A 27529-nucleotide genomic window follows, 5' to 3' on the forward strand; every position below is an offset into this window, starting at 1 on the left:
CCTGACTCGTTGCCTAAGGCCACGTGTCCGTCATCACCAAAGTTGCCTCGGCTCGGGAACTTGGGTACGATTGGGGAAGGTCACTTCGTGAGCACCCCCGCTCGCCCGATCAAAGATCGGCCTCTACTAACCATGATATCTATTTTTGAAAACATTATGTGTTCTTATTCCGGTTATTAGCCTAGATTACTATGTGATGCGCTCAGCATACAAGTATAGACTGGATCGCCTGAATTGGAACAAAACATTTCATGTTTGTTTGTTTGAAAATGGTTTGATGGTGCTACCCGCAAGTAGGCTAAGACGTGGATTTGCCACCCTCGGGTGGGCTTAGAAAAACATGGTTTTGCCACTATCTAGTGGGCTTAAAACAAACAGTTGATGATTTATTCCAATTTAAACAACCCAACCTTCATCCACAGGCACTCAAGGCAGTTATATCACATAAGCAATTAGCCTCATGGTAAGCATGCTATCATGGCAGTCACTCACACACATGCAAGGATGCTAAAGCATAAAACTCACCGAATACTCCAAGCCAAAACAAAAGCTAATTAGAAATCCATGCATGATCCTAATTATACAGAAATGCCTAATGCAACACATGCAACTATAGCAGGCTCGACTATTCTAAACATGGCATATGAGATGCAACAGCTAACAAGTACTCAACTTGGAATTGAAATACGAATGCAGTTAGTATGATGCGCCGAGCCCGGTGCATGCAAGACAGATGAATGAATGCAAACATGCTATCATACTGTATGCTAATTGAAACATGCCCTAATCTAACCATCATAAGCCTGGAATTTACTAAAGCTAAAGTGAAGTTCTCTTCTTTACAGCTACACATGGAGCCTTTACAGATGCAAGGTTACAGCTATACATAGTGGGGGATATATTATATGTATATTATATGTTAACAAAGGTAATAAATATATTCCATTCTAATATTCCATTACTTATTTATTAACAATGATGTTATGGTAATCAAACTTGGGTAATCAATTTTGGATATCTGATATGCCGACAATGCATTGGTATGGAACAAATGTCATTCAAAATTTGATACCCAAATTTATTATCATGCCATTGAAGTCTATTACATTTTTTTGTGAGCATGTGCATGTTTTTCATTGGTAAAGCATAGTACAAAATTTGGTTCAAATATAAATTCAAAATTTAGTTTCTGACCTTATCTAGAAACCAGTCAAATATATTTCATTTTTTCAAATCAATGGCTATCATGCAGGAAGTGGAGAAGTTTGTATTATCCCGTTACAAACAGTATGAAAACGATACAAAAGAAATTCCTTCAAAGGTATTTACCAGAGAACACAGAATTAGTAAAAGAAGGAGAAAAATGGATGAAAGACACTGCGAACTCTTTCACAATAGCGGCAGCACTCATTGCCACTATAGCATTTGCAGCTGTAATCACTGTTCCAGGTGGCACCAATGGCACAAATGGCGTCCCAGTTTTCTCAAAAGCAAACACATTTATTGTCTTTATCATTTCAGATGCAATCTCTCTGTTCACATCCACCGTGTCTCTATTAATGTTCTTGTCCATCCTCACTTCCCGCTATGCAGAGGGTGATTTTCTTTATGTTTTGCCTAACAGGTTGATAATCGGTCTTGTTACCTTGTTCATGTCCATAACAGCCATGATTCTAGCCTTCAGTTCCGCACTCTATCTTGTGTTTGGCAACAAGAAGGAATGGATACTTATTCCAGTGGCTGCATTGGCATGTCTACCAATCACTTCTTTTGTGTCCTTGCAGTTTCCCCTCCTTGTGGATCTCATCTCTTTTACATATGGCCGTGGCATTTTCGGCAAGCAAAGTGATCGGCTTTTTTTTTAGTTACCATCAGCAACAAGGTGAAGAATTCAAAACATGCATCATTTTTGGTTTCTTCAATCAAAAGATATATGTATGAAAATTCGATGTTATGTCCGTATATCATTACTCTATAAAAATCACTCTCTATGGGGGCAAGGTATAAGTGGGACTTGATATCCGTTGTTACTTTTTTTTTTATCTTGAGAATGTCCCAAATTTTTAGATTACTAAAATTGAATCCATGAAACTATTTGTCAATTCTATATTTCCTTAAGTCATGTTTGGATCATTTATTTTGATAGAAATTTAACAAGAAAAAAAAAATTTAAAAAATTAATTTATATTTCATTCACATTTACCTAGTGATGTATAAAAAAAAAAAAAAGATGATTGGCTAATAATTAAAAAAATATGAGAGAGAGAGAGAGAGAGAGAATTACCTTAGATTGATTGTCACATAAATGAGTTTGAAAAATGAGTCTAACTTTTAAGTTAGAATAACAATGCCGTTCATTTATTTATTTATTTATTTAGATAGAATTCAAAGAATTTTTCTTCATAGAGAGACAATTGAAAATGCTCTAAAGAATATATTGGAATACAATATTTTCATCAGAGATGATCCTTTTTTTTATAAACTAAACACATAAATTGTGTCAGGTGGCATCCCTCATAGTTGGGGTTGGGTCCATACAAGATTCAAATGAGCCAACAAGTTTTTTATTTTATTATTGTTTGTAAAGCTTCTCTGGGAAGCTTTGTGACTTCCAAAGACTAAAGGATGTGAAATAGACTTTTGGTCTAAATTCAAACAACACACAATGACAAAACAGAAAAGAGCGCAGAGAGAGATAAAAGTGAAGAAAGAGATAGGTTTTTTTTTCTATAGTTCAAGTGAAGATTGGTTTTTCATTTCGGACCCAATCTTGATGAAATTCCAGTGGATTGTTCATGAAGATGAGCTATATGTTTAGATCGGAGCGAATGTTGTCAAAACTCTCTTGGATTGGTAGTTTAGGATATTCACTTTGGTACCTAAACTTTATCTCTTGTTAATTTTATTAAAATTCATCTTAGTGGTGATAATATAATTATTGATTAGCGACCCAAGAATATTATCTTGATGATTTTATGCCTCTAGTTGTAATTAGAGATGTTATTTTGTAACTTCATTATTTTATAGTGGCAATTGATTCAGAGTTGGACCTGTGGACGTAGGCATTTTTGTCGAATCGCATAAATTTGGTATTTTGTGATTGTTTTGTTACTTTTAATTTTTTAGCCATATTATTGTCTGTTATTTTTGGTTTGTTGCCCATTTTCTAATTGTACAAGGAGGGAAAAATATAGGGGTTTTGCCAATAAGTTGTATCAGAGCACACAGTTTGTACCTTGCAAGTGTGATAAAATTCTTGTGTGAATTTTAGAAGAATTTTAGAATGGAAGATAATTCGGGGGCTATGATAAAATTGACCTCTTCAAATTATGCAATTTGGAAACCACAAATGGAGAATGTCCTTTACACCAAGGACTTGTATTGACCGATTCATGGTGAAAGTAAAAGGCCGAATGACGTAAATGTTGAAGATTGGATGATAATGAATAGGAAAACCGTTATTCAAATTCACTATTGGGTTGATCAAAGTGTGTTTCACCGTGTGGCTCCAGAAACCAATGCTCACACTTTTTGGAAGAAATTGGAAGCTATATATGAGAGGAAAACTATCTTCAATTAGAAGGCTTGTGAACTTGAAATACAATAATGGTTGACCATGACTCTTGAACCGTTTTCATCACTAACAAGTATGAAACGACTCAAGACTCAAGGGTTTAATTAACGTCCGGTTGAACCATAACCAAGTTATTATCTTGCATCATTTTAGTCCTTTTTTTTATTACTTCATTTTAATGACCAACCGTTCTTTAGTTCATTGAGTCCAATGGTGAGTTTTAAGTCCTCTAAAGGAGGAAATTGTAAAACCAAGGGTTGGTTTAAGGCATGAGAGAGATGCCATGTCGTTGATAATGAACCCCTAAAAGGGATTAAACCATTAAGCACAACAACCTCTATCTCAAGCTTAAACGAACAATCGGTTTGAAACAACTCTCAAAACAAATAAAAAATCGAGAAATGAGGGAGGTTGCAGAGATGATTAGAGGTGAGTACAAGTATGAAAAGCAAGAAATAAACACTATTAACTCAAATAGGTTGGTGACTAAGGCTTAAACCTCCAAACCTATGAGGACTACTACACTACAAGTATGTTATACAAAGCTCAAATGCAATGAACAACTAAAAACAGTCCTAAAATAGTCCAAAAAACTGCTGGAATGAAGACAAAAATAGTTAAAACAATAAGCTAAAATATTGAGGAATTTAAGCTAGTAAACAAGCATAAGGAGGGATGGCTAACCCCTCCATTTTTAGGACTTCAAAACCACATTTTTAGCCTCTCAAAACCTTTGAAAATCAGTGGTAAAAAGTTAAAAAAAAAAGTTGATGAAAAGATGGGAAACATAAGGGTAAAAGCCTAGAAGACAAGGTTCAAAGAAGGGTAGTCAACCCCTCTATCTTTAATGGCTTTAACACAAGCTTCAGCCCATAAAAATAGTGGAAAAACAGTCCAAAAATAGTAAGAAAAGACAGGAAAGAAGTAATGTAAAGGTTGCACAAGCTATACCTCTTGAAGCAAGGTACTTTTTTTGTTAACAAACCTACAAATTCTCACTCTCAAGGGCTGAAATTTGGGCTCAAGAACTTTAGCAAGAAGAGTTAAATTTTTGGTTTAAGAAGTGTAGAGAGAGAGTGTGTAGGTTGTAAGATAGAATGAGAGAGTGCTATGCAAGTATTGGGACCTTTGGGAATTTTTGTAACCCTAACCCTAATTTCTTTCTCCAAATTTTTCTAACCTTGAAATCAAGAGGGAAGGTCCCATATATATAGAAAACATGAGCCTCAGCCGAAAATATCTATATAGAGACAGGTGGAGCAATGTGAAAACAGCTGGCACAAAATATCTGCAAGAATCTGGCTTCTAGGAACAAGTGGCCGGCAGGCAAAAATATGTTTTTAGGCTCGATTTCAAACGGGCATATCTCCCTCATCCGGACTCGATTTTAGGTCATTCTTGAGTCTAAATTGAAGCCCCGGAAGTCTACTTTCCAATAGAAGTAGCCTCACATATAATTTCTAAGTGTACAAAGAGATATTCCTATTTTAGTGAAGGTTGCTCATTTTTATTCTAACGGATTGGTGCCTAACCTTTCCCCTGACTGGTTTTCTTCCCTCCCCTCTTATTTTCTTCAACTCCAAACCTATACATAACAAGTTTCAAAGATTTTTCCAAAGAGTTCACCTCTCTTCCATTTATCTCCACTTTGTCATTACTCGGTTTATCAAAAAGTGTAATATTTTAAACGAATCGCGAGCCTCGGAACATCGTAGAAACATTTGGAAAAATATTTTGGAAAAGAGGGTTTTAAGGTCTAAATAGTTTTGGTCTAAAATGGGGTGTAAGGTTGGGATTAGAAACTCTTCTTGCTGAAGAAATCGAACGTTTGTACAGCGTCACTTTTCATCATCAAGTGATCAACCTAAGGTGCCCAAGTCTTAAGGGCAGTTAAAAATAGGGCGTCTATAGTTGCCCCTATTTGATAGAACTCAAAATCATGAAATGACGTGAGTGAATGCCAAAGTCTAAAGACAACCCATTTTGACAAGGCCATAAGACTTGGGCAAACAAACAAAATGCAGATGCAGTTGGTTGAATCCGAGGGTTGCCTACGTATCCCTTTGCATGGAATCAAACCAGCGTAGTTCAGGGGCAGAATGCAAAAATGAAACAATGCAAATGATATACAATGTAACAAAATAATCAAATCACAAGCAGAGCTTACCACACAAATACCATAAAGGGATGGGGATGCAAAACAAACTACATTTAACACAGAAAAGAAGTGGGCACAGCCAAACGACACCTAACACAGGCTAAGTGCCTATATCCTCAATACTGGCCTCAACGCAACATAGATTCTTACACATAACAGAACCATGCTTCAAAGTGAAATGGGTGCAGACACATGCAAAACTATGTGTTTCATAGAAAGAGTACAAGTAATTGGGTGGTATGATATAAGTGAGGAATGATCTATTAGGAAAAGATAATGATCGTAAATGCTAAATGCAACAAGACAAAGTACAAGGCAATGGATGAAGTGAATAAGGAGCACAGACCGAACCACATCTTGCCTAGAAAAGGTATGAAAACAAAACAAACCACATCTAAAATTGACAATTTGTAGGAAGAGCTTAGCAAATCCTTTGCTATGAAGGATTTGGGTCCTGCCAAGCAAGTACTTGGCATAAAGATCACTCGTGACATGAAGAATTGCAAGATTTGGCTATCACATGAGAGGTACATTAAGAAAGTGCTTGAAAGATTACACATGGATAAGGAGAAATCGAAGAGTACTCCACTTGCAAATCACTTCAAACTTAGTTCAAAGCAGTGTCCAGGAAGTGAGAAAGAAAATGATAAAATAAAGAGAGTTCCCTATACATTTGTCGTTGGTAGTTTGATGTATGTTATGGTGTACACTAGGCTAGATATAGCTTATGCAGTTGACGTTGTGAGTAAATTTCTTTCTAATCCTAGAAAAGATCATTGGGCTACGGTGAAACGAATTCTCAGATATCTTAGAGGCACTTCCAAGATGAGTGTATGCTTTGGAGATGGAAAATCTCAGATAGAAGGCTCCACAAATGCAGACATGGCTAAAGAAATTGATTCTAGAAAGTCCACATCGGGATACTTGATGACTTTTTCAGGAGGAGCTATTTCTTAGAAATCCAAGTTGCAAAAATATGTTTCTTTATCTACCACGCAAGCCGAGTACATTACAATGGCAGAGGAATGCAAGGAGATGCTATGGATCAAAAGATTTGTACATGAATTGGGATTAAAGCAAGGAAGTATGCTCTCTTATGTGACAACCAAAGTACTATCCACTTGAGCAAGAATCTGACATTCCACTCAAGGTCGAAGCACATTGATGTGAGGTATCATTGAATAAGTGATACATTGGATGAAAAATTGCTTCAACTTGAGAAGATTCACAACGATGAGAATAGGTCAGATATGATGACTAAATCTTTGTCTAAGGAGAAGCGTGATTTTTGTACAAGCAAAGCTGGGTTGGTGGACCTAAGTTGGAAGGGGGAGATTTGTTGGGTGATATCCCTCCTAATTATAGTGGGTCCCACACAAGATTCAAATGAATCAATAAATTTTTTATTTTATTATTAGCTGTAAAGTTTCTCTTGGAAACTTTGTGACTTTCAATGACTAAAGGATGGAAAAGAGACTTTTGGTCTCTAATTTCAAACAACAAACATAGTAGCAAAACAGAGAGAGAGAGAGAGAGAGAGAGAGAGAGAGAGAGAGAGAGAGAGAGAGAGAGAGAGAGAGAGAGAAGTGAAGAAAGACTTGGTTTTTTTTTCATAGTTCGAGACTTTTGGTCTCTGATTTCAAACAACAAACATAGTAGCAAAACAGAAAAGAGAGAGAGAGAGAGAGAGAGAAGTGAAGAAAGAGCTGGTTTTTTTTCATAGTTCAAGTTAAGATTGGTTGGTCGTTTCTTACTCGATCCTAATGAAATTTCAGAGGGTTGTTCATGAAAACGAGCTCTACGTTTTGATTGGAGCAGAACTTGTCAAAGCTCTATTGGATTGGTAGTTTGGGATGTCCATTTTGGTGATACATAAATTTCATCTCCTGTTGATTTTGTTGAAACCTACCATAGTGATGATGATATAATTGTTGATTAGTGACCCAAGAATATTATCTTAATGATCGTATGCCTCTAGTTTTGACTAGAGATGATATTTTATAACCCCATTATTATATAGTAGAAGTTAATTCGGAGTTGGACCCGTAAACGTGCACATTTTTGCCGAACCACATTTTTTTTTTTTTTGATTGGCAAATAAATTTTGTGTTTTGTGATTGTTTTGTTACCTTTAATTTTTCAGCCATATTATTGTCTATTGTTTGTGGGTTGTTGCCCATTTTTTAATTATACAAAAAGGAAAAAAATATAAGGATTTTCCCAGCAAATTGACATATAGATAAACACAAATTAATGTTCAAACAATATTTTACAAAACAATTTAGTAATAAAAAAATATTTACAGTTTCATTAAATAAATGGTTGCTGGTGTCACCATCATCACTTGCCACCAATCTACCAAAAAAAAAATCCAGTACAATTGAGTTTCAAATCATAACAAGAAAGCTAAATAATGCTGCAAATAATTGGAAAATCACAAAAATTATTAAGAATTCAATAACTTCATCACAAATTACTCAGATTTGAAGAAAGGTCCTCCAAGTGCCCTCTCAATTGCAAGCAAACTCCTGAGGGTGCGAAACGTTGGGTATTTTCCAGTAGTTCTTTTTGGAGATTTTGCACTGTACTTCGATTCAACTTTGGCCATGCTGAGGGTGGTTGATGAGCTCCACTAGCGCCTCGGTATCATCATTCATCAGTAGAAAGAAAAACTTAAAGTAGCATCTTTGAATAAGAGCAATTATTTGTACACTCCAACCAGCAAGAAAACAATCCCATGAATCCCCCCTCTCTCGGTAGTGTGACGTCCCTTTCCCGTCTTTGTAATACTCTTAAAAATTCATCTGAGCTCAAACTCCCATCATGATTAGTGTCGAACACATAAAATATCATATCCACCACATTCTCTATGAGAGAGATACCACAAACCTTGCAACCAAACATACTAACTCTGTTAATACCAGTTATGAAATATGCTCAATTGATTGGAAAAAAATAAGTGCATAGTAAGTTTATTACATGATATGCAGCTCTTTGGAAATCAGGCTTTGTCAAGAGCCCATTCACTTTCCCATGACTGAAGATTGCGAGCGACAAGGGGCGTAACCTTTTACGAAGCTCTGCCAAATTCTTGAATTTTTCGAATGTAATGCGTATGTCTTTGAGATTTGGTTCATCGTTTAATTCTTCAACACAGTCAAGAAACTTGTTTACCTGTCGCATGTCAGCAGATGCAACCATTGACAATGCAAAATCCTTAGCAGTTATGGTTCCTTGTGACTTGTAGTCATAATGGGCAAACTCCAACCGCAATATCTACAAAAGTGTAAAAGATATAGATTATAATTACTAGAGGTGTGCGAAATATAAAATAACAGTTATGTGAGGACATGTTTGATTAGTAGGATTATAAGATAGGATTGGGATTGTCAGTCTATAGACTCACAATCCTATGTTTGATTGTAAATTTTTTAACCGGATTACATGTACGGCAGACATTCAATTCGAAGAAATTGGCGAATTTTTAATATTGAGAGGGATTGGAAATCATAATTTCAACTATGAAACAAAAAAAAAAATGAATGCATAATAAATGGTTATCTCACTAATTTAATTAAATGGCTAATCCTACACTAATGTATGGGATTATTAATCATTTCACAATTAATCCTCAAGGAATTGGTTTTGATAACTATTGTACTTAATTGAAGCAGTTGGATCCAAGAGAATTAAAGCAGTTTAGAGCAGTTATTAAGGTCTAAAAAGTGTAACAGTTCATACTAACTCAAGTGTAAACTTTATATAATAGAATAGATTATTAACATGAAGTATCAAAAAAACGTTAGATGAACACTACTATAAGTGAGATAAAGAAGTAAATGACTTATTTTTACCATACCATATATATTAACTGAATCCCCGAAAAATGTGAGAGAGAAAATATGAGAGAGAGAGAGAGAGAGAGTTTCTTGACTTACTTCATCATGCAAGTCTCTCAAAAACTAAACAAATTTCCCATGTTCTAGGCATTGCTTGCCATCTTTTCCAAAGAAGTACTCTAGAAGTCCCCCATCTTCTACAGAACCTGAAACTTTTAGTCCGATACGAAGTCCATCTCTGTGCAAGCCCCTTGTCTGTTATGTGTTCGCATCTAGGTCATCACCTTCTTAAATTCGTCCTTGTCTATCTCTCTGTTTATTCATGTAAACAAGATGAAAACTTGAAAATCCATACAAAATATTAGCAGAAGATATCATTCTATGAGTTTCAACAAAAAAAAAATACAAACTATTTTACTAGATATAGAAGAAGGTATAAACAAATTGAACAATCATTTGCTCGCATCGTTATAAATAAAAAATAAATAAACCAATGAACTTAGACTTATGATGCACTATGATGCTTAAAGTTAGGAAATGAAAATACTCATACAGAAGATATTTGACAGTCACTTGTGATGCTTTTCTGGTTCTAGCATATAATACAATTAGAAATATCAAAAGTCACTAAAAAAAAAAAAACATTGTTATATTTATATAAAATTACAAATTATGTTATGCTAGCATTTAAATCAAGTTCTTAATCAATACAAGGTCATACCGCTTCGTAGCCCAGTGATTCTCTTTCAGTAGTTTGTAGTCATCCGATGCCTGTTATAATTTCTTAAACAAATACCCAAAACAATTAATCCATATCAGAAGCTTTTGGGTCAGTTTGGATTTCGTTCTTCTCAGGAACATAACAAACACTCTACACATGAACTCTACTTGGAATACTTTTGTTTTTGATGATTAAATTTACATGAAAAAAAATGAGGAAACTACACTTCTTGAATTATTTAATCAATACCAGAACCACAGAGATAAGAAAAGAAATTAGATGAAAGCAAAAAGAGAGAAGAACAAATGGACATATTTCAAGGTAAAACAACACCGAGTAGTGATATTGATTGTTCAAAAAACTACTAGGTTCCTTAGTGGTTGATGAACACACATTAGATTTAGAGTTTAGACCTACCCATTATTGTCGAGGTCAAACATTTTAAATGCCACAGAAAAGCTTGATTCTGGGATGCTGAGTAGTGTAACAAGAAAAATATACCTGTTGCAAAAATAAAAAATAAATAAATAAACTTTAATGAACCCTTTATGTAGATATTGTTAGGTTTTTGTAATTGGTAATCTCGTTTGACAAAACTCCTTTCAGTTGTAATTTTATTCACACTTTCGTTTCAATAAGGCTATGAGTGTTTAGATACAAATCCAACCCGAATTGTGCCTGTGTAGAGGAGTTTGTACTGCAATTCTGTATCTTGAGCAATCCTTGTTTGCCAAGCACAAATGGAGTCAAAGTTGTTTGACTGCTCAAGCAATCATTTGTGCGCTCGAGTGGTGATGTGAACCATCTAGTATCTCTGCCTACAAACTGAACTTCTAGGAAATATTTTTCTTCACATGAGCGGTGAAGTGTGCACTCGAGCAATTGGCCTATGTGTTTACACCGCCTTTTATTCAAACCACTCGAGCGGTGAAGTGTGTGCTCAAGCGGTCTTCGCGACTCTGTTTTCTATAAAGTGTGTCGTTTGTTGTTTTTAAGGTTTAACCTATCCAAATTCTTAGAGAGGAAGAGAAAACAAAATGTTTCTTATTGGAGGGTGTTTTATATGAGTTTTCTTGGTGTATAGAAGATGATCGATTGATCAATGAACTACAGATTGTCAAACATCAAGGTTGTTCTTATTATTTTATTCACAAAATAGAGCAGTGTTCTTCGATAGATTCTAGGGAACTTAGCCTGAAGCTTTGGTGGGTTCTAGAGTGGCTCATCGTCATGAATTCAACATCGGCATTGTGAATTCAACGTTGGGCAAGACAATTCCGAAGTGAAGACGGTAGTGGAAGAGACACATCATGGTAGGTTTAATTCGGGCATGGATTTACTAGGTAATTGAGAATACTCGTATATAAATTCATTTTCTTGTCTTTTCTTTTTCTGTCTTCTTAGTAGATTGTTTTCTGGCTTTCGACTGTGATTTTTTATCACAATTGGAGGTGCTTCAATTGTGGTTTTTTCCATGTTAAATCATTGTGTCGATTTGTTATTGATTGTTTGATTGGGATTGATATCTCGAAAGTTTTTAGATTTTTCAAATATTTTACTAGCAATATCAATAACAGAATTGTAACTCACTCTGCAAATGATATAAGTCCATCGTTGTCGGTATCGAAAAGCATAAAAAATATTGAAGGAACACAATGTAACTTGCTAGGAATCCATTCCCCTTTGAGATATCCCTCTCTAATACGATTTGATTCAGAGGGTGGAAATACAGGGACAACTGCACGCATCAAGTCTGCCGGCGTCATAAGTACCTCACCACTTGGGGTTCGGATTGAGGCAAAGTACTCAAAAACCTGAAACAATAAAAACCACAAAATATAGCAAACATTAAACTTAATAATGGTCATAGAAGCAAAAAATTGGTTTCTAACCAGCAACTACAATGAACTCACACAAACTTCATGTATAACTTGAATCTCTAGGTTTATGATTATGAGTTTCAATTTCAGTGCTCAGGAGCCTTCTTTTTTTTTTTTTTTTTTAACAACCACAGCTAACAACTAGAGAAGAATTGAGGTGTGCTTTTGTGTATAGTTGGGAGTCAATCTAGTTGCTGTTGCAGAATTGAGGTGTATTACTTGTCAGTTGCAGCTTCAGAGTTGCTGCTAGATGTAGAAGCTGTTAGTAAGTTGCTGATAGATTGCTGCTGATAGTAAGTTGCTGATAGATTGAAGCTGTTATGCCCTGGGTGCCACAGAGCTGATATGCCCTGGTTGTGTTCTGTTTTGTATTCTGTTTTTTTCCTGGTTCTTTGTTTTTTCAGTTTTTTGGCTGTTTGATTAAAGCTACTGTAAAGAGGTTCATGCACTCTCTTGGATTAATCAACAGTTTGGATCAGATTAAGGACTGCAGTGGAGGGATTTTAGTTGGTTTGGTACCTTTGTTTGCCACCACTTGGTGAGGTTGGTCTGCTGTTATGTGGTCTGTTTTCTGCTGTGATATGGTATGTTATCAGCTGGTGTCTGCTGTGGATGTTGTTTTGGTGTTTTGGGTGGCAATTTGGAGTTGCTGGTGTTGCTGTTTTGCTGATTTACCAGCACGTGCTTCAGTTGGTTTAGTTCTGCTGACTCTGCTGACTATGTATCTGGGCTGCTAGCTCTGTTGTTTTTGTATATGTTTTTGTGTTGTCTGTGTATCTGTTGGTACCTCATCAATAGATTCTTGGTTGGTGCTGTTATATGATTGTGTGGGCTGCTTAGTGCCAACCTAGTTGGGATTGGGCGGTTTCACTATGATGGCCTTTGCATCAACCCCCCCTCCTTCTCTCTTTATTGATGTCTTTCTTCCTTGTAAGGTTTTCTCCCATCAATAAAGTTCTTGTGTTGATAAAAAAAAAAACTAGAGAAGACTATATTGGCGTTATTAAGGCACATATAGGCTCCGTTTGGATGAATGAATTTGAGGTTGAATTTATAAAATTATTGAAGGTAGATTAAAAACTTCAAAGTGGGGGATTGAATAGAGCTATGAGACATGTTTTTTTGTTAAGATCCTTGTACGAGTAGAATCTTTATGGAAGGATTTCAAATAAGTATTTTCACCAGTTATTTGAAACCTATCATTATAAAGCTCACAAATCCATTCTTGATATCTAATTCTAAAAATATGACGTTGAACTAAAGTTTACACTCCTCAAATTATTGATGTCAAACCTATTAATTTCAAATCCATAAATCCAAAAGATCCGTAAGGTGCTTAAGTGTCCCCTCACCAAGATGGTACGCACCACAAGTGACACATTCTTTGATATCCTAAAAGCACTTCTTCAAATGTGTAAATATATTAATGGGAAAGCTAAGACATGCATAAAATTTTTTGTATGTTCCAATATGCATTGTAAATTTAGTCTATTGACTGTAGAATAACAGTAATAATAAATAAATAAAAACTTTCAGCTTTTTCATTGGCAGTTTAAGTATCAGATATTTTTAGAAGTAAATGAAAATATGTATACCATACTGTCAAAAGCACTCAGACCTAAATCATATTCATAAATACTGCTCTGGTCCATAGCTATAACAACGGAGTATATCTTTAGTGAAGAAACAAACCTTTTCAGGAGGACTTTGTGTTCTTATGCGTTTTTCATACTTAAAGAAAACCTTTCTCCTATATGCATCTGAAAATACAAACAAAACCAGTACTAGAAAGTGTTATCCAAGTGCAAATAAAGAGAGCATCACAATTGAACACATATACTAGCTAAACAAAGTGAATCCATGTTCAGAAATATGTTGTGCTTGACTTTGCATTTTTCTTATGTGTTTTTTCAAACAAATAAAGAAAACATTTTCAGATGTGCATTACAAAGTACAAACAAGACCAGTTGTTCTATGAAGGGTTGGCCTTATACAACTAGACATAAATAATTAAACAAACCAAATCAAACCAAACCAAGCCTCAAGTCCCATCAAATGGGTTCGGCTACATGAATCCTTCTTCTCTACTCGGTTCTATCAAATGCCATTTTATTAGTCAAATTAAGTAGATTTGTATCTCTATTTACTACCCTAGCCAACGTCAATCTAGATCTATCCCGACCCCTAACACTAAAAAAAGTGATGCATGTTCAAACATTTGTTTTGTGTTTGGCCAAGACCAAAGATGCTGAAGTGCAGCCTCGAACTTAACCACTCGCAACCTACTATGAAATTTTAAGTCAAAAAGTTTAAAAACTAACTTTTCATCCTAATCCAATTGATATATGACTCTTCAAGCATAAACTAAACTATGGTGAATAACTATAAGAACCTCGGGGTGAAGGACACCTTAGAGTCGTACAAAACAATTAAATTTAAGTTCAAATTAGATTTTAGTGATTTCAAATAAATCTCCTAAAAACCATTTATTGCATCTAAGAACGTGAAATATTGCATAAACACGAACACAGCCAATCTAACTCTGTCAGTAGACAGGTTAAAGTTAAGGATAAATATGAAAATTCACTTAAAAAATTGCACTTTTTAATCCTACAACATGTGATATGTATCATTAAGGTGAATACTCACTTAAAAAATTACACATTTATCCCTAATTTAATGGCGCTCGGTTTTTTGACGAAATTTGATTGAGAAACTAAATTAAAACATTTTTTATACAATGACAATTAAATTGACACAATTTAAATGTTGAAGACCAAAATGACACAAATTTCATGAGCAAAAATGTAATGAACCCTATTATTCATATCAACCATTAATTAATTTAATTAATTGTACCTCAAATAAGAAGTTGGATTTGTGCTCAGGCTCTGCATTCGCATTCGCATTCTGGCCTCGCGAATCCGCGAAAGACAAAAAAGAATTAGAATCAGAAAGCGAAGACCAGTAAGAAAGCCCTAGGCTCGACCCTACCACTACGAAGATCCCCGAAGAGATCGATCTCAGAATCGACTCTAAATCTGAATTCGAGCGACCCCTCTTCTTGTTCCTTCCACCACCACCACCACCGCCATTTCTATTGCTGGATCCACAAGAGGATGAGGACGAGGACGAGGATGAGCCGTTTGATTGGGTGAACATCGGACGACTAGCGTTGCGTTGAGCTGAAAGGAATCGAGGGATGGATGGTGAGGATGAGAATGACGATGTTCTGAGGAATGCCCAAGAATGCATAGTATGAGTAGTGAGTTGGATATTTGGATTGGGTCTCCAACAACAAATGGACTGAAAAACAGCACCATGGTAGAGAAGATATATGTAATATAATTTAGAGAAGAGAGAGAGAGAGAGAGAGGGAGAGAGAATGGTAGGGGTGGAACGGATTTATTTGAACGAGAAATGTGGGGATGGAGGGTTTTTGGGTTCACTGGGGATTTGTTCTCAACGGTCTCTCACCTGTAACTTACAAGTTAGCTGATGCTGATTCGTTACTTTGGACCCAACTGTCTCCCCAAAACTTTGTATTTTTAAGAAAAAGTCAGCTAATCACGTAGATTTTTTTGAATGGCTGATTGTACGGTGAAAATTAAATTTGTGTAATATAAAATTTATAAATAGAATAAATTTTAATTATAGAATGATAATTTTTGAATGAAAAATGACTTAGACCCCCAACTGGGGGTGCTGGGGTCGTCCTGATTGATGCAAAAATTGCTTCTTTTTTTTTTTTATTTCGGCCAATCACACGCTGTCACGTCACTGGGAGTGGCACTGGCGGTCGTCCGTACTGGGGTCCGTAGCATTGTTGTTTTTGAATAGTTAAGTGTAGCTTCGGTGTATTGCTGAAATTTTAATGATTTACATGTTAAACAATAATGTTTGAAAGTTCTAATGCAATTCTAATGATGTGAAGAGTACTCATATGAAGATGGCCCCCCACACTCCTCTCTCTATTACTCTCTACTTTCTCTCTCTTTTACCTCACTAGAGCTCCATTTAGAGCTCTCAAATTAAAGTTATATATCATTACTCCATCTGAAATAGACGAAAAGAAATTATTGAAAGGCTACAACTCAGAGTTATTTGTAATTTTCGTTCAAAAAAAAAGAGTTATTTGTAATTTTTTTTTAATTTTCTACGTTGTATTGTTATTTTTCCAAATTTGCTTAAAATAATATTTACATCATATGGTTTTGAAAATTATATCTTGTTCACTAAAGTTTTTAATTTTATAATAAATAGTCCATTTCATTAATAAATCATTATGTCAATTAACAGTTTTTAATGATATCAAAATTTTATTTTAATTAATAATTTAGGTAGTTTTATCATTGTATGAGAGAACAGTTAGGAATTTCATTTTTTTTTAGTTAATTTTGTTAAATAAATTTTTTTTGATAATAAGATATTTCTAATTTTCTAAATTAAAAAAGCCAATCTGTATTTCAAATAAATCTCAAAATGTGTAATTATAATTTATTCATATTTAAAATAACAAAATTTATAAACAGCTACCAAACAGGGCAGTAAACCTGAGATTGTTGTTTAGAGTTTACTAGCCTTCGACTGAACAAATATTTAAGATTGTCACTTGTTTACCAAAAAAAAAAAAAAAAAGAAAAGAAAAATACAAGTTTTCATTATTTTTTGTTTTTGTGCCTCTTTGATGACCACCAACCGGCCACTTTTGGAAAGGAAAAAAAAAATTAATTTATTAACTTATTAATTTATTTAGATCATATCATGTTTCTACTTTCTACACATTTTTCGTAATAAATTAAAAAATAAATTTATAAATCGCCTCCAAAAACAACCCATCACTAGCCATTCTTGACTTTGGTTATCATCATGGGCAATCTCCTTTCACCTCTTTTGTCGATGATCGACCAAAAATTTCTTCCGACCATCATCTCTTGTAGGCAACACCACCGCCACTACTAACAATCACATTTAAGGAGTTATTTGAGATAAATTATAAATACACATTTTAATTTTTTACTAAAAAATATATAAAGAAAAGATTAAAAAAAAATAATGTAACTCAAAAAATATAAAATGATAAAAGGTGTACTATCTTAATACACCCTAAACAAGCTCCAAATGTTGTCACTAACTACCACAACCTCCTAAGATTGGCAATGACCTGAAATTACAAAATAAAAAAAAATTCAACTAGACCTCATTTAGAGTTTGACTTTTTTAATGGTTTAAACAAAAAAAAAAAAGAATTAGAAATGACTTTTTTTAGTTATACAAAAAAAACTTAATGATTGGTGTAAATGATTTACATTTTTAGTGATTTTTTAATTTTTTTAATAATTTTATAATTTGTTAATCAAAAAATTAAGTTAACAAACGACCGCTTAAAAAATCAACTCTTTTAAGTACACATCAAATTTGTTCTAAAAAAAAAAAAAGGTACACATCAAACATGAAGGGGTGATTTTCATGAGAAGTTATTGGTTAGTCTTCCAGTATTGTTTCACATTATTTATTGAGAGTTAAGTGTAGGGCTATGCAAAATACTGTTTAATCTGTCAAAATTATACCGATTCGAATCAATTTGCAATGCTCTAATCGCTAACCGCAGTTTAAACTTTAAAATTTATAATATGCCTTTCAAACTGCTCCGCTACAGTTAATACATATATATTTTTACCTTCAATGAAATATCAATGTAAAAATGAGTGTGAGAGAGATTTAAAATATGAAATTTATTACAAATTATATTATGTGAAATTACTTTGTATTATATATATATATATATATAATATTATATAAATTAGTGTTATATATTATGTAAATATACAATAATTAATTAGAATATTTTTTAATCTATCAATCCGTCAAAAACCACCCAAACCGTAATTTGTCAATCCAGTACTCTAATACAGTCCAAACCGCACCGCGCACACCCTAGATATGTGTCTCATTGTCTCCCAAAAAGAGATAAAAATGTTATGAGTTTCACTGATTCAACCAATAACAATCCAATTAGGGCACCACCTCAACTTATCCCAAGAACAAACAATAAATTTTCGATTTCCACCAACATTTTAATCAATCTTTTTAAACAATATCAGAAAGAATTGACTAAATGCTATTGAATTTCTTTCCTAAAATATCCTCAATCAAATTTTTTTTTTAATTTTTAATTTATGGAACAAGTTTTCTAGACCACCAGTTGGGAGTTCTTGAAGAAAGTAATGGAATAAATAGTGTTCTACAAACATTAAAAAAATTGGGAAAACTATTATTAAAAAAATCTTGGGAGGTTTTTTTTTTTTTTTTTAGATAGAAAAAATCTTAAGAGTTTGACTTTTAAAACAAAATAAACCCTAAGTTATTCAAAAATATTAGAGATTGCACATGTATTACTAAATACCCACATGAGAATGTGAGTCCCATAAATATTTGGTAATTTATTTGAGGTCACTAGCGTTGTTCTTTTTAAATTTTAATCTTGTCAATTTAAATTTAAATTTTTTTATTTGTTTTCAATTTAAATCATCAGTCTATTTTCGTTAAGTAAAAATCAACTTAAAAATGATATTTTAGTAATTAAAATCAATAAAAAAATGATATTTTAAACATTTTTTTGTATACTTTCATTGAATATAATAACTAAATACTAACTTTTTTTCACCAGTTTTACTTAACAGAAATAGAAAATGGTTTAAATTGAAAACAAATAAAAAAAATTACAGTTTGAATTAACAAAATTAAAAACTCATGATTTATTTTATTGTAAGGGTCAAAAGACTCATCAAAGTGATTTATATTTTCACAAGTGTCATTACCACATTATTATGAACTAAAATTTTATGTGAAATTTTGTATGTTGGTACACAATGTCATTCCCTGCAACTGCTCTGAAAATAGGCTCCTGAGGCGCAATATCAAATATCATAAAAGACATAAGTAAAGTCTTTCCTATTACCAATTGATTTTTGGAAAGATGTGGAACGCGGTCCAACAAATGGTATCAAAACCAAGTGTCATGGGTTTGAATCATGAAAGCATCATCATGACGAAGGAATTGTTGGTATAAAATGTCGCTCTATGTGACTGTTCTAAAAATAGGTTCACGAGGTGCGATGCCAAATGCTATAAAAGATATAAGTAAAACCCTTTCTATTACTAATTAATTTTAAGGAAGATGGTGAAACTCAATCCGACATTATAAAAATATCATTTTGGGTAATGGAATTAGTTGAGGTTTTTAAAAATAATGGTGATAGTCTAACTAAAATGACAATACACCTAGCAGTTCGATGATAATAATCCATTGTGAGACTTGTAAGTTTGAATACATTGGCCGTTTGATACAGTTTACTTGGTTGTTTTAATTATTATTATTATTATTATTATTATTATTATTATTATTATTATTATTATTATTATTATTATTTTATATAGGATTTGTAATAGATTGCTTAGTTAACCTCTGCTTATAATTTATTAAGTAGAAATAACTTAAATAAATCACAATAAATTTTAAATTATAATAAATTGTATCCAACAAATCATAACTTCCCTCACTTTTAGCTATTGTTTAATTCCATTCCATGAAAAGAGGGTGATCATGGATCTGTCTAACCCGCTTAATCTGATCGAACTGATTCAACCCGATTGATGTTAAGCGGATGCATGTCTTTCGACAGGTGGATGCAGTTGAAATATTTCAAAATTCACGAATACTGTTCGGATGGCGTGTGATGACTAGGTACGTTGTCCACCTCGCCCTCTTAAGTTATGTTGGATTTACTTTCGTTAAAATGTCGGGTTTTAATACGTGATCTTGTTAACAGTTAGGTTCGTTGTTTTGAAAACTTTTTTCTCAAAAATTTTCATTCTTCCTTATTGTTATCCCGAGTTTCACTTGTTTCGAAAGGTGCGAGGTTGGATCCGAAATGTCTTGAGTTGAACCGAAACTTTTCCTGGCTGGAGGACAGAGCCGTACATGCGGGGGCTTGGGCCACACATACGGAAGGAGGGCCGCACGTGCGGGAGGTGAGGCCGCACGTGCGGAGATCAGGGGAGGTCCAAGATGCAACACTGTAATATATGCAGGTGCGGCTGGAGGTGCGAGGTGAAAGCGCCGCACACGGGAGTGAGTGCCGCATATGCGAGAGGCACACTCCGCAAGTGTGGAAATGGGTGCTGCACGTGCAGGACTCCGCTGAGTCCGAAATTTTTTGTCTTTTCTCTCTTTGGGGCTGAATGTATATCATTTTTTCATAATATCACTCTCTCTAAAAACCTTTTTCTCTCCATTCTCTTTACATTTCCTACACCAAATTAGATCAAAACCTTGATTTCTTTAAATCCATTAGATTTTTTACCAAACATCCTTCATTAAAGTTGGATAACTTCTCGAGGGCTTTATTGTGTGCAGTGAAGATTGAGTTTCTCCATTTTCAATTATCTCATACAATAATTCCACAATAATCAAAATTTCCATTTCTCCTTTCAATGTCATTTCACAAAATAGCCACATATTCATTTAAATCCATCAATGAGTAGCAACATTCCCATACTTTGTGCATTCCCAACAATTTAGTCATCACAAGACTATATCAACACTTGGACAACAACTTCCAAGGTCAAAATTCTCATATTCCATGAAAGTCATCATTTGTATATAAAAATAAGAAAATTTTCAATCATTCATTCATTTTGGCACAAAAGAAATATAATAGTAACAATGCCATCCATGGATTCTCAACATCTTTTAAAACTCCTAATTTCTAGGTTTTCTCACCACAACTATACATGCCCAAATCATTTGAAAGGATCTCTCCAAAACATTTTTTCTTCAATCAATGTAGTTCAAAACCCTCAAGAGATTATTTCAAAGAAACAAGGAGTAAACCCACTTTCAAAATTACTCATATTCTTGAATAAAAAATAAAAAATAAATCAAATTTTCAATACTATCAAAGGGGTTTCAAAATCAACTATATCTTACAAAAATATATATATATATATATATATAACTCTAAGAAAATTCCTACCTCAAGTTTTGGAGAAGAAAAGAGATAAAAGCCCCAAATTCAAATGTGGCATTGATAATTGTGGCATTTACATATCCATTCAATTTGTTGTTACAAATTTTGAATTGAGTTTGGAAACTTTTGTTTTGAGAAAAGAAGGTTTGTGAATTAATTTTTTTTAATGGAATTGTTTTGGGATAAATACATTGGTAAGTCTGGATAAGAGGTGTAGATGAAATTGATTAAGTTGGCATGAGAGTCTGGGGTGAAAGACCGAAAACACGTGTGGTGGAGGTACCACTTCCCTTTCGGTTAGCAATCGATAAAGTGGGGTTTTGGTAGTGCTAGTTATGCCTACTTGCAGACACTAACCTAGGGATTACCTGAGTCTTATTTACCGCCCCCTTGAACTAAATTGAACATTTTTGAGATGTTGAGATTTCAAGGTACCATTGAGTATGATGGTTTTCAAAAGATGAGGAATGTGATTTTTTTTTTTTAAAAAAAAGGCATAGCATTGCATTGCATGTGCATTTCATTTCTTAAGACTTGTATAAAATATATATACTTTGTTAAGAATTTCTTACTGGGCTTTATACTCACCCTATGGGATTTTGGTACAGGAAAAGATGTGGTGATTCCGTCAAATTAGGACGTGGATGTATATGTTGAGAGCATAAGGCTCTTGTTTTGTTGTGGTATATTTTGTTAGCCAAGGGCTATAATTGTATGGGTCCGAAAAACTATTTTTGTGTATAAACCCTGGAATTTGTAAGCTTTTGAGGGTATTTATTTATTTTTAGATTGAATGTTCTACATACTATAGATTCATGTACTAGAAACCATTGAATGTATATTTGCATGTGGAATTATTTTGTATAACACCCCATGATCATGTAGTGCAAAGTGTTGGGGATTTATTCTGGTTTATCGTAAGGAACCATGGTTAATGTTCTATCTTTTTGCATAATTTTTGGGGCGTTACATGGCAGATCAACCATCCCACACTCATATGAATCCAATCTGTTCGTAGATAAAGTTGAAAAAAAGAAAAATACTAACAAGTAACAAAATAGAGTAAAAATAATAAAATATATATATTTGTGAAAATAAAAAACAATACTTTAAAAATATGCATGTGTGGTGCCATGGCCTATTATAGACAAATAATATATATTTTTTTAAATTACTAGTTATTAGAGATTGTAAAAGTTATAAATTATAACTCAAAATAATGTCCAAAATTTGTAAAGTCCAAACTACCAAACCACTAAACCGATCGTATCTATCCGCCAACTCGTATGATCCGCTCAATTCACATCCATCAAATCGGTGAACGAATGCGAATTAATTTTTTTAATCTGCTAAATTTTGAATGAATGATAGATAAAATACCACCCGACCTAATTCGATCTACGACCACTCTGGAGGAAAGTGAGAAATTACCCTCTTTTAAGCCCATTCATTTATATCTTCACCGTCTCATCTACTTCTTATAACGAGAACAAATTGGGAATTACCAACCATTTAGATAACATTATTATTTCTGAACTACTTCTTATGATGGGGAGAAGTTGGGAATTAGAAAACATGAGGCAGTCCCTGGCTGCTTCCAAGCTCAAAAATAATGGCAGCGGAAGATAAATTATTTAATACTTGCCAAGAATCGAGTGACACTCATAAAATTTTAAGGGTAAATAATATTTGTGGTCCTTGTCATTTTCTTTTTTGTTAATTTGATTTTTAATTATATCAATTTTACCTTTTAAATTTCTTATCATTATGACAATTTAGTTCAATTAATAAATTAGACAATAATCAAAAGAAAAATTATTTATTAAAAAGGAATTAGATCTTTTCAAATTAGATGCTAATCCTTCCATTTAAAGGAGAATAGACTATTTCAATTTTTATGTTAATCCCTCAATTACTTTGAGAATAGTGAATTGACTATTTTACTTATTGATTTCAGTATAATTTCTAAAATATTGTTATTAATTGAACCAAACTGACATAATAGAAAAATAAAATTAACGCAATTAAAACTATATGGATCAAATTAACATAAAAAGAAAAACTATAGAGAGTACAAATATAATTTATCCAATTTTTAAAATTATGAACAAGAAGATAAAATTTTAACAATCAAATTGATTGGATTGACGGTGAATCGGGTTGTAAATCAACCAATATGCATGCAATTTTCATTCTCGTTTGCATATATACTGGGGTGTATCAATGTCAAAAGGTCAAAACAAAAATATATATGATTGATATGTACGTATCAGCCAATATTTAAAATCATAGCTACTTCTCAACAACTTCTTGTAATGAATTCTAGAGACAAGTTTTCTGGCCAGAACACCAGTTGGGAGTTATGAAAGCAAGTTATGGAATTGGTTGGGAGATTTAAAACAAAACTGGTAGCATAGCCAAAAAAATGATGAGTAACACCTAACAATTTCATCACACTAATGATGCATTGTTTTAAATTGCATATATACAGAGGAAAGTAAGAAATGACTCCCTTTTAAGCCCATTCATTTACATATCTTCTTCACCTTCTCAACTTCTTTTATATATCAAAAGCATCAAACATGATCACCCATTAGCCATGGACTGGTTCTCCTGGCTGTCCAAAAGCGGCCTCGACCGCTCGCTCACATACGAGTATGGTCTCATATTCACTCGCAATGAACTCGAAGAGGAGGATTTGAAATCCTTCAACCACGAATTCCTCCGAAGCATGAGGATTTCCATAGCCAAACACAGGCTAAAGATTCTCAAACTAGCCCGAAAGGAGGTTGGAGATGGCCCGCGATGCATTTTGAGGCTCTTTTTAGCCATCAACAAGGCCAAGAAGTGCTTCACAAAGAGCATTGGCAAGTGGGCTCTTTTTAGGGATTCAGATAGCTCCACTGTGCCTGAGCTAACCCCTTTCCAGGCCCATTGGACTGGAGCCCTAAGGAAGCACCATAGTTCAAAGGAGTTCAGCCAAGAGAAGGTTATGATCACAAATAGGAGCATAATATGGTCTGGACCTTTGGATAGGAGGACCCATGAGAGAATGATGGTGACAAGTAGGAGCCTAAGTGTTTCTGGGCCTCTAGATGGGAAAATGTAGGGGTGAACATAGTTTGGATTGGACCGGATTGGGATAAAACTAGGACCAATCTGTTATTTACAGTTCCTAAAAAATTGGAACCAATCCAATCCGTTTAAATCATGGAACCAATCCGAACCAATCCATTTAAATACGGATTGGATCGGTTTAGGACCACGGATTCACATAATTAAATAACAAAAATATATTTATAACACTTTAATTTTATAAAAATATAAACATAGCGACATATTAGTTCCACAATAGCAACATATTTTTCTATAATAGCGACATACTGTTCTAAAATTTAAACAACCATAAGAAAATTTGGTTTCACTATAAGTATTTAAACCATTACAAATTAAAACTAAAAACCAACAAACAAGAGTCATAAAAGAAAATATTATACAGTTTTAGGTTTGAGTTTAGATTTTATATAGAATTAAGAGAAGATACTATGGGGGAGGATGTATAATAAAAATATAGACTATTTGTATACGGTTCGGATCGGTTCCAATCCGGAACCGTAGGGTTCAATCCGGAACCAATCCGTAGATTACGGATTTTTAATTCTTCAATCCGGAACCGAACCGCGGATTCAAAAAATCAATCCAAACCTATCGGATTGGACTGGACTGGATCGAATTACGGATTTCACGAATCACTTGCTCAGCCCTAGGAAAATGCAAGAGAGGTCCATAAACAGAAGCCCGGTCATATCGAGCCCGTTGGACAGTAGAGTTCAAGAGAGATTGTTTTTTGTCAACAAAAGTCCAGATATGTCATGGCCTTTGGAAGTAGGTGATTTGAGCCCAAGGGTCAATAATCACTATGACAAAGAAAAAATGGTTGGTGATGATGATGGAGTTCAGCCACTATGGTCTCTTTTGTTTCAAGATATAAAACCCACTTGAAAAATGTGTGTTTTTCAATGTTTTATTGTGAATGATTATCATTTTCGCAAGAAAAAACAATCACTTTTTTTAAAAAAAAAAAAAAAAAAAAAAACCCTCTCTAAAGATGTTGATCCAATAAGCTACATTTAGGGCCATATTGCAAGGTTTTTCATCTTTGTGGAAATTATCTATGCAGTAATAAATTCACTAAAAGAAGGGGTTGAGTGTGCTAAATTTAGATTAATGCTTCCTACCCCCACTGGGGGTCGACCCCCAGTGAGGTGTCACTGGGGGATTGGCCCAAAAAACAAACTTTTTTTTTTTTTTTTTTTTTTGAGTTTTCGGCCAGTGGGGGCGCGCCACGTCACTGGGGGCGTGCCACGTCACTGGGGGTATGCAGCGGGTCTGCTAAATTTATAAGTTTATATATATATTTTTTAAAATTCTATTTTTGATTGGCAAAAGTCAAGACTCCCCACCCTGGTAAAGCATCAAGTGATTATCTTTTAAGGGTTGGTTTGGGAAGTGGGTTGGTTTTTTGACTTTTTTGATTATTTTAGTCTGGGCTAAAAAGCTTGGTTTGGGAAGGGTTTTTTGACTTTTTAATTTTTTTTGTGAGAGAAGAGTGTAATGATTATGGATTGGATGTGATGTTTTGTTTGTTGTAGCTAAAATAATTTATTTTGCCTTTTATGACTAAAATAGCTAAAAAAACCAACAAACTATCTTCCTAAACGGAGCCTAATTTAACTCATCCTCAAGGAAAGTTGAATGTATGACAACCTCATAAGTTAGACACTGATGAATGATGTAAATTCAGAATGAATATTTTTTCATATGTTGTAAATTCAAAATGAATATTTATAAATATATAATGCATGTAACGCCTGCTGTAATCTAAACACTGATGAATGAAGTATATAATATTCATAGATGAATGAAGTATCTTTTCACCGACTCACCATCCCTGCTAACAGTTACCATCGAACTTCTACCACCGACCATGGCGGCTTTCGCTACCGCTGCTAACCATCGCAGCTCTCGCCATAGTCGCTCACCATCGTGGCCCCCCTCCCAGCCACATTCAGGCTTTTCTTTATCTCTCTCTCTCTCTCTCTCTCTCTCTCTCTCTCTCTCTTTTTATCCCTTCCTTTATTTCCCAATTTCACCATCGTGGATCCAGGGTTTTATTTTATTTTTGATCTTGTAGGATTTTGATAAAATCATTTTAGGGTTGTACTCTTTTTCTACATTTGAAGCACATATGAGCTCCAAGTTGTGTTTAATTCCAAAACTTTTGTTGCTCTATTTAAGCAATCGTGAAGAACTGCTTAAATTGCTGAGTAAAGTTATATGTGCATATCAAATATAGTATTATTAGGCAGATAGCAATTGATTTAAGGTACTGAACAATTTAAGAATATTATTAGTAGGTAAGTTAATAGAAAATTTTAGGAATATACTGATATAGATTATATATGCTTATAGTTCTTCCTCTAAGAAGTATAGATTGATATAGATTATATATGCTCATGCTCTGTTTTGTCCCCTTCTATTGCTTCAGAGTTGTAAAGTTGATAAGAGGAAATTTTAGTTGTTGATGCTCAGGTTCTGTTTTTTTCCCTTCTTGAATGACACTGGGTAGATATAGAGAAAATATTTTTTGGTTGAAAAGTTCATATCTAATTTATAGAATATACAAAACGAAAACTAGAAGAAAGTGAATATGGGCTCTGTTTTATTTCTTGAACAATCAAGAACCGTGGGATTATGAATAGTTGGTTAAAAGTTTAGATTTCTTCTGATTTATGGTTAAAAGTTAGTTGAAAATTGAGTATATTTATGTTGGAATCCATTGATTGGAAATTAGATCACATTGATTGGAAGTTAGATCCTTCTTTGACAGCTTAATGGATAAAATGAATTCAAGAATATTGAAAAGTTAATACCAAATTTACAAATAGATCTTTTTGTAGCTAGTACATTTATTTTCTAGAAAAACTTTCAGTTTGCAGAATAAAGTATTTCTACAATTGCTGGTATAAAGACTACATCAATCCTATGCGAAAGACTTGGCCGAAACATAGTAGCCTACATCTGTTAATGAAATTCAAGTCATTTTTACTGACAAATGATTAATGGTTTTACACAAATTTACTTCAAATGAAAAAACTAACATAGGATGGCTATTAATGTTATTCTACAAAATTAATTAGCATTCCCTTTAATTTAAAGCTAGAAATACAATTATGGGGGAAAAAAAAGAACTACAATTATGGAATAACTAACAAGGCAGATCTAAAATAAATGAATTCAATTAGAATATATTTCTATGTTATGT

The 27529-nt window shown here is 33.8% G+C and overlaps 1 protein-coding gene and 1 pseudogene across 2 annotated transcripts in view; one reads left to right on the forward strand and one right to left on the reverse strand.

Annotated features, from left to right (window-relative positions):
* Positions 1–27529, forward strand: part of LOC114314678 (uncharacterized) — a 160233-nt gene that overhangs the window by 64980 nt on the left and 67724 nt on the right. The window lies entirely within an intron of this gene.
* On the reverse strand, positions 7987–10278 carry LOC114275078 (calcium uptake protein, mitochondrial-like; annotated as a pseudogene). Its single transcript, XR_014366018.1, has 3 exons — positions 9671–10278; positions 8712–9008; positions 7987–8621 (listed from the first exon to the last, which is right to left on the reverse strand). The product of XR_014366018.1 is annotated as a calcium uptake protein, mitochondrial-like (transcript).

This window comes from Camellia sinensis, chromosome 4 (assembly GCF_055761805.1).
Source record: "Camellia sinensis isolate YWXY chromosome 4, ASM5576180v1, whole genome shotgun sequence".
Classification (NCBI taxonomy): domain Eukaryota; kingdom Viridiplantae; phylum Streptophyta; class Magnoliopsida; order Ericales; family Theaceae; genus Camellia; species Camellia sinensis.